General features: G+C 48.0%; 1 long non-coding RNA gene across 1 annotated transcript; it reads right to left on the reverse strand.

The window, feature by feature from the left end:
* Nucleotides 1-5,953: 5,953 nt before the first annotated feature.
* On the reverse strand, nt 5,954-8,718 carry LOC122181355. The gene is made up of 2 exons (XR_006179402.1): nt 7,524-8,718; nt 5,954-6,955 (listed from the first exon to the last, which is right to left on the reverse strand). It is a non-coding gene; the product is annotated as an uncharacterized LOC122181355 (long non-coding RNA).
* Between the last annotated feature and the right edge of the window lie 493 nt (nt 8,719-9,211).

Consider the following 9,211-nt stretch of genomic DNA (forward strand, 5'->3'; position numbering starts at 1 on the left):
AGGCCCATGTTTCACATGGCCTCTTAATATTGCCTGCACCACCCGGATACTGATACATCTTTGTCGAAGTCTGAACTCTCCCACAGTTGTTTGGAGAGCCAGACCCCATAGAATATCTATGCCCAGGATGTATTCTTGGACTGGGGCAATAGACACCTTGTACTCCCAGGGTGGGAGACGCCCAACCCCCAATTTTAACCATGTTTGGGTGACAGGAATAGTCTGTCCCCCAAACCCACCAATCATCACTCTGTCGCCATCAAATTTTCCCGGATCTCCATAGATAATTGATGTTTCTGCTCCCGTGTCTACCAATGCCATAACTCTCTGAATATTTTTTCGGGACCAATAAATCATTAATTCTACATAGGGCCTCCGGTCCCGTCTGGAGGCCCTACGGGGACTAACATCCCTTGTCACTCCATGAACTGTGCTAGGGCCAATTCTTTTGCTTCCTATGGCTCAGGCATTGTGGCCTGAGACACCTGAGGTGGCTTTTTTTTCCTATTTGAAACAATAAAATCTTCTAGGTTCCATGTTGTTGTTGGAACCCTCTCTATAGCTCTTACCCTTGATTTCTTAGGGTTTTTTTTGATTGTCCTTTAGTTGTCTCCAGAGCTGGAGAAGGACATGGTTGGGCTGGCGGTCGATCTTAGCAAATTGGACCCTAGCCCAAATTAAATCATTAAACATTTGTTTTCAGGATACCCTTATGGGTCCCGATGGAGGAGCTCAAGTAGCTGGCATTTTGGTTTTATTTACCGACAGGACCTCTGCTTCCTCCAAAAACCGAATACTGCGCCTAGTCCACAGGCGTTCTGTTTCTCCCAAGTTGGCAACTAACTGGGCAGCCTGCTGGACTACGGCTTCTGACACTACAAGGGGATTTAATATGGAGACTAGGGTGCTGTACAGATGGGAGGGAGCTTGCTGTAAAATTAAATCTCTCATCCCTGCTGAAAATTTAACCATATCAGGGCCATCAAATGTATCTTCATAGATAGCCTCTCTTACACCCAGTTCGCGGATATAATTCTGAAGGTCCTCCATGGAGGACCACATGCCTGTATGTAAAGGTATGTCTGATTTATTCGGCCATACCATACAGCAGGCCGCCATTAACCATTCTAGTATAGAATGGTTTTCATCACGATATTGATTACCCACGTATAACCTCTGTCTGAGAGCAGGATGGACAGTCATGGTGGCCAACTTAGCTATTTCTGGGCCATTCACCAAGACACTTTCTGCCCCAGAATCCCATAGTCTCAATAACCAAGCCGGCACACTTTCTCTAGGCTTCTGCCGAAATCGCTGTACTAAGTCCATCAATTCTGTTGCCGTGTATGGCCGAGCCGTTAGGTGTAAATGAGTCTGGGCAGGGGGCCATTGATCAGGCGGCACCCCTGCTGGTCTGTCCTGTACTTTTTTTGTTTTCTGGGTTATGACAGGACAGACTTCCAGTGGAACGGCCACAATTGAACATTCAAGGTCTGATTTGGATTTCTTGTTCTCCTGATCAACGAAGTCTGTTGATTCAGGAGTCTGGTCATCATTTATTGAAACGTTACGAATTTGGCCTACGGGAAGATGTAGAATTGGCTTCTTCCCTGTTAAAACGCCAAGTTCGTGCTCCAGCTTTTCAATGCGGTCTTTCAAAAGCTGATTTTCAGTTTCTAAAGTATTAGTTCTTATATCCGCATGATTTAAGGCACTTAATAATGGCCATGCCGCCATGGAGGCAGCCAGTTGTCTTTCTTTAGTAATGAGGACATCCTTGCCAAGTCCTTGAAAATAGTCCGCCATGCGATATGGGGAGATATTGCCCATAACGCGTAAGGGACCCCATTTTTCAATGATGTGAGAATCCTTCTTTCCTTTTTTTTTTTTTTTGGCTCAAAGCTTGCTTCCTGAGGTATTTTGTTGAGGAGGCAAGTGATGGATGTTGTGTGGCAATCAACATCGCTGTGTGGACAATTTTACATCTTTGGAGCTGTTTGCCTTCAGAAGATAGTGCTCAGGACTGTTTACTGGCGGAAGAACTAGCCTGTGACCAAATAACTCCTGTTTGCTATGGGAGGCTGGGGGATGATACCATTGTATCCTGCGAAGGCAAGATGCAAGTTGGTGCCTCCCTGCTTCCTCTTATCTGCTGGCAAGGCCAGGAAGATAAGAACAAAGGAGTTTCCTGCTGAGGCCCGAGAGTCAGAAGCTGCCACTCAAAGGAGAGCTGACTCAACCACTTTGGATTTGAGCTGTCACTCCAAAGACAGCTGACTCGACCACTTTGAAAGCATTGAAAAGGGGCCATCATCGCCATGGTCGTCGTCGTCGTCCTTCTCACCGTCGTCGTTGTCAACAGAACAACAATGCCTGACGACCCACCGCTACTGAAGATCAAAGACTGAACTACGAACCTCGCTGGATCCATGGTGGTGACTATGTCCCTCTTGCTGCCTATAATGACTCCTTGCTTCTTCTTTTCTATCTTTTCTATCGCCCTCCTTCCCTTCCCCCCATCACCCTAATTCATAACAGTGTCCGTCCTCCCCTTCCCCATTTCCCTAATTAAGATTTGTAATAAACTGGTCGGACCAACATTTGAACCGTTGCTTCTTAATCTCACACCGGGTATATAGATAATAAAAGAACCTCCTCTCCCTCCTATAAATTGGAGCGAGACAAATGATAGCAGCTAACTCATAATAGGGCGATCGCTCAAATCCTGGGATCTACCCTGGAATCATTTTCTCTAGAGGAGTATTGTTCTCCCCCTTGACTCATTTACAGAAATTCCAAAGAAAAGACATGATGTTAATTTTAGTATATTCGGCCTGCCTGGCTCGCCAAGTGTATAATCAATAGATATCAAGATGTTATAATCACAATATAATCAAGAGAGTTAGGCAAAGTAGACAACGATAACAAAAAGACAATAAGTGGAAGAGCTTACCCTTCGGCTGGGCTCACCACAAAACACCAAGAGAGGTGATCTCCAGAAGAGATCCTTCCCCTCTGGTAGCCAGCTCTTAAATAGGTCTAGGAGGGGTGGAGCCTGGCTCCACCCCTTCTGGCAGCACAGGTGAATTGCCTTCACCTGTGCTCCTCTGGCTGACTCATGGCTCACCTCAGGTGATCAATCGGAGGTTCAGGCTGTGACTCAGCAGTTCCCATACATTCCCTTAGAGTTCATTATTTACAGAGCTCTGGGATTTGTTGGGTTTTCTTAGGAACAAATCTGAACTCTGGGAAAGCAGTGTTTTCCTGTGAAATACCCTGGTTTGAATCACAGCTGTCACTGGAAGTAAACTAAAAGAAAAGTTAGCCCAGAAATCCAGATTGTTTTTAATTGTTGCTTTTAATAAAGACGATCTTACAGCCAGTGCCGTGAATCTTTTTAACTGGACTTGGAAATACTCCTGAACGTGAATTCTTTCTTTTTGTCACTGGTTTTGTAGCATGCCATTGTTACATTTGCCTTGGTATCATTCTGGGTTTTATGAATGTCTCCCATTTCTGAATTCGTACTTTTCATTGGGGAAATCCCCTCCCACCCTTTCCTTAGGTTTTCATTATATGGTGCACTTACTCAAGTGAAAGTACCTGATTATTTCTGCCAAGATTTTTCTCTCTGTCCCTTGAGAACTTTCAGCTGGGAGACAGAATTATACAAAACTCCCAAAGTGATGCAAATTTTTCCTCATACAGTAAGTCATTTTCTGTAGTGTCTTTCCTATATTGTTGTAACTCAGTGATTTTCAGTGACCAAACTTTTCTTATGCAAAATCTTTTTCAGGAGCAATAAGGAGATGTTTGAATTGCTTCAACTCCATGAACTGATTGAAGATCTTCAGAAAACGACAAACCCAGTTAACTCTGCCATCTGTGCCAACTTACATTCCATTCTGTCAAATCTAGGAGCAGAGCAGCACTTGTGCTGCCCCTGCAGACACAGCTCACTAGCAGCATCTGCCAAGCCAACTCTTGACCCTACCCTAGATTTTTCCCTATCTTGTCCCTGTCTCTGCCTGTCCCTCTCCTGTGCCCTTCCGTCCCCTGTCCCTGTGCTGTCCCTGCTCCAGGCCGCTGACAGAATCTCCTGGCAGCCTACCACAAAGTTGAAAGGAAATTGTAAGACAGAAGAACAGAAGTGTGATGAATGAGAGGGGAGGACAAAGAGGGCAGAACTGAAGAAAGGATACAGGTAAGAGGAGCAGAGCCGATGGGGGAGGGGAAAGAAGGAGATGGCAGGGGAGAATGGACAAGAGGGAAGAGCAGAAAGGCAGTGAAAACAGGATTTCTTCAAAAGAATTGTTTACAGCTTTCTTAAGAGACAGGATTTCTCATGATAAGATTGATGGTTTTCCACTTCCTGAATTACAGAGAACACATAAACACAGAAGGTTAAATAAACCCTAGCAGGAAGGTGCCAAATTCTAAAGCAAAAGACCAGGGAACAATTCCACCTACTGCACTCAATGGGACGTCTTACCTATTTGCAGAGCACCCGATGCGAGTGGTTTGGCTGTTGTGAGGGAGAAGGATTGGGAACCATACTCCAATTTGTATCCCTGGGAGGAGATATTTTGGAAAAACTGGTCCTCACAGTTTTTCCAAAACAACTGCAGAGCCTCAAACAACCCCGGAGCAGAGGCCTCCTTAGTATATGGGAACCCCGAGAAATCTGAAGGACAACCAGTAATAGGGTTGGAAGGGAAACAAATGCAACCTGTGAAACACAAATAGAAATGAAAACAGGAAACCTCTCGAAGTAACTGTATCCTGTCACAATTGTCCCTGTCCCAGAAAACATCATAGGGATAGGTATTCCAAAAGGACTCACCTTGAATCTTCGCAGCAGTCCGCACCAATTTGGAATAAATTGCATTAGTGGTCCGACAATTTTAGTGGGAAAAGTAAAAATGCCTGCTGTGCAGATTCCTTCTGCAACTGCAGTAGTGACAATGAAACAATACAGGACCCTGGGGGGGGGGGCATGAAGAGATATCCAGGACAATTAATGATTTATTGGATGCAGGAGTTTTAAGTCAACTACTACAGCTTGGAACAATCCAATATGGCCTGTCAAAAAGTGATGGGTCGTGGAGGGAATTAAATAAGCACACCCCACCTCTCACAGCGGCTGTAGCAGGTAACCATTGGTTTAAGATAAGAAGTTCAGAAACATTCCAGAAGTGGGTGTGCTGTAATTGATTTAGCTAGTGCATTTTCCACTATCCCAACTGCAGAGGAACATGGCAGAGGTGACAAGATACTTTCTGTAGATTGCCTCAGGGATGGCTGCACAGTCCAACCATTTGCCACAGAACAGTGGCTGAACATCTGCATGATTATAAATTCCCTCCTCACATGCAAATAGTCCGTTATACAGATTATATGTTATATCTTTGTGCACATAGGATCCCCGAGACACAAACTCCTGAATGCGTCTAGGACTAGGAGTGGATCCAGCTGTGCTGAGGAACCTTACCTCTGTGGTTTGAAGAGTTCACACAGCAATGGGCTTGGCTCTGATCCTCATGACACAGCAGGAGAGCATCCTCTAGGTGTGTGTGTAACCTTGCCCTCTATGTGGAAAATAACAAAGTGCATCCAGCCATCTCCAGTCTTGTTAAGTCACTGTTATATCTACTACAGCATATCTATGCTCATCAACAAATACGTTCCTGCTTCCCCCTTAGAAGTATATATTGTAGCTGTATCTGTTATAAATTGGTGAAGTCCGCATGATAGCAACTAGGGACACTATTACAAGATTCATGGAGTGAAAGCCACTCCCAAATTCTTATATAAATGGGCTCATGACACTGAGAGCCCATTATAATTGAGAAACAAGGGACCATCAGGAGCCATCAAGGATGAAAGGGAAAAAAGGTATTATCTGTTACATACGAAGTAAGGCAGAATGTAAATAAATGGAACAGAGAGCAGAAACAACAGCAAAGATTTTATTTTCATTATTATTTTTTTTAATAACCTACAGAAATTGATTTTGCTTGGGTTTGCATCAGGCACTCAGAACTATGCCACACGGTATGCAAAGGGGTGGATATGGAAATGAATTGTATTGCATAGCTACAAATCTGGGAGTCTCTACTTTTAGTGAGGAATCAGAATCACCACACATTTGAAGCCCAGAATCATCACAGAATCAAAGAATCTAGAACTGGGAAACAATCACAGGATCTGAAATAACAGAACTTGCACTCACAGGAGCTAGTATCCTCGTAGCATCCTCATACAATCCTCAGACTCTAGAATCCTAGACTCCAGTAACCCCATAATAACCCCACACATTTTGTTTCCTCACTCCCACAAAAGGAAGCTTTCTGTAGAGCATGCTCACAACTGATGCTATCAGTCAGCATCACCCAGCTTTATTCTAGTTATCTAGAATATCAAAGCACTGCCAGCTACAAGTGCTCAGAGGTTCTTTCTCAAAAGATGAATCTTAATACTGTTTTTCATTCTAATTTGGATATGGGCAGGAAACCGAGGTCCAGAATCTTTATGAAAGCAATCCCACTGTGCCCTTCACAAAACCACTCCCCTAAGACTGAGCACAGGGGCACAGCCGATGGCAGAATCAGCTCAAGGGGACACAGCACTTGAAACGCAGCGACAGCGAGAACGCCATCAGCGACAACCACAACCCCCAAGTCCATCGGACACAGTGCTGGAGGTCAGTGACAGCAACACTGCAACGATGACGCCAGGAGCTCCCTGTGGCTGCCAACACCACTCCGCTGGCGTTCCCCTCTCACAGCTCTCCGCGGATGTCAGGCAGCAGGTGGCAGCGGTGATGGTGGCCACGGCGGCAGACGCGGCGCGCAGGTCACGGCGCATCAGGCACAGGCAGCGCGTGGTAGCAACTGCCCCAGCTCGGGCTCAGCCCAGAGGCCCCCCCAGGCCTTCCAGCAGCCGCGCAGCTGCACTGAAACCACGTCCCAGCACCTCAGCCATCGCGCCCCACAGCCACCCCTCGTCCATCCCCAGCCACTGCTGCAGCAGTGAGGGGCCCCCCAGGGACACCCCTGGCAGCAGCACTTGGGCCGCACTATCCTCCTCCACCTCCTCGGTCTCCGACGCCTCCCCTGGAACCCTCAGCCCCGCTGTGGGGATCCCGGTCGCGCTCCCCCCCCCCCGGCTCCGGCTCTGAGTCATCTCCGAGGCCTCGCCCCGCACCAGCGTGAGGTAAAGAGGAGAGGCCACGGTCTGCGAGAGGGGAACAAAAGGGAGGAGGTGGAATTCGGGGGAAGAACGGCCCCATCAGGCACGGAGACCGCTGCCCCTTCTCCCGAGTCCCAGGGGAATACCCCGCAAAACAGGCCCGTGACCCCCCGGGCCCCGTGCCTTCTTCACCCCCTTCCCAGCCCCACGGGGCCCCCAGAACACGTCCTGCACCCGCAGCTCCAGCAGGACGCCTTGGATTCCCTTCCTGGCCCTGCGTGACTCCCGCGCCCCAATAACGCGACAGACCCACCGCCCAGCCCCGCGAGGACCTGTGTCTCCTCAGCCCCGTACAGCCGGCTCCCCTGGTCACGTGACGCACACCCTAGCTGCTGTCCGTCGCGCCGAATGGCGCCACGCCTCCGCACGCCTGTTACCCCGACTCACCTCACTCGGACCGCGCACGCGCGGTGCAGACACCCCGCGTAGCCTCATTCGCCTAATTGCCCCTCCGCCCAAGCCTTAAGTAACGGCCAGGGCAGCCAATTGGCTCCGCAGAGGCGAAGGGGCGGGCGGGGCTCTCCCGGAAGAAAGGTCGGAGGCGGGGCATGCTTATAACAGGCGGCGGCGGCAGCCAACGAAATGACGGAATAGTCAGGTATGGCCAACAGGAAAGGCAGGAGGCGGATCGTGCAGGAGGCCGTGCGGGGCTACCACCACAGCTTGCTAAAGCAAAGCTTCATTCTGATATTGCCCTTGGTGGTCTGTAACCTTAACACGCTAAAGGAGAAGCAGTACAGTCTTGTACTGCCTTAGGCCAAGCTTTCAATATTTATTATCAACAGCAAGATACAGCACAAGGTCCCAACTGAAACATGCAGCTTCATTTACGACTTAGCACCCAACTCGGCTCTTTCTGAACGCCTTGGCAACAAGCTGAGCTGCAAAAGGCATGCTGGGTGGGCTGCAAGAGCTGCAGAGCGACTCACTGACAGTGACCAACATTTCCTTCACAAGACTTCCTCCCTAATGAAGACTACTGATTATACAAAGGTAAAAACACGACCACCGTGAGACAAAACCCAGATCGAGAAGAACAAGTCAGCTGGCTGCATGCTTCCCAAACACTGCACTGCCATCACAACTAAATGGGAACTGAGAATCCAGACATTATTGTAACAAAAAAGTACAGAGATCTAGTGAGCTTCTGGATCTCACCAGTTTCTCTGAAAACAGAGTGGTGGAAGTGAGTAATACAAGTCCATATGTAAAACGTGTCTATGTAATTAAAGTATGTAATGCATGTTTCCTAAAGCACTATAAACTCACTGAGGTGCCAAGTCCTGCCTACTGTAGGCAAATCAGGAACAAAACAACCACAGAAAAATTAGTTACGCAACACCATATTATAATTGCTATTTCTCAGAAAGCCTCTTGCAGGTGATCAGAGTTTATTAGCTTAATCACAGAATCACAGAATCACAGAATCACCCGGGTTGGAAGGGACCTCAAGGATCATGTAGTTCCAACCCCCCTGCCTAGCAGGGCCACCAAACATACACATTCAGATCAGGTTGCCCAGGACCCCGTCCAACCTGGCCTTAAACACGTCCAAGGACGGGGCATCCACAACCTCCCTGGGCAGCCCGTTCCAGGGCCTAATCACTCTCCTAGTAAAGAACTTCCCCCTAACATCCAACCTAAATCTTCCCTCCTTCAACTTGGATCCATTTCCCCTAGTCCTGCTGTTGTCAGCCCTTTTGAAGAGTTTACTCCCCTCCTGGGTGTAGGTTCCCTTCAGGTATTGATAGGCTGCAATGAGGTCACCCTGCAGCCTTCTCTTCTCCAGGCTGAACAAGCCCAACTCCCTCAGCCTGTCCTGATAGGGGAGGTGCTCCAGCCCCCTGATCATCTTAGTCGCCCTCCTCTGGACCCTTTCCAAAATCTCAATGTCTTTCTTGTACTGAGGGCTCCACACCTGGACACAGTACTCCAGATGGGGCCTCACAAGAGCCGAGTA

This window comes from Lagopus leucura, unplaced genomic scaffold (genome assembly GCF_019238085.1).
Source record: "Lagopus leucura isolate 7727_CA_CO unplaced genomic scaffold, USGS_WTPT01 Super-Scaffold_100009, whole genome shotgun sequence".
NCBI classification, from domain to species: domain Eukaryota; kingdom Metazoa; phylum Chordata; class Aves; order Galliformes; family Phasianidae; genus Lagopus; species Lagopus leucura.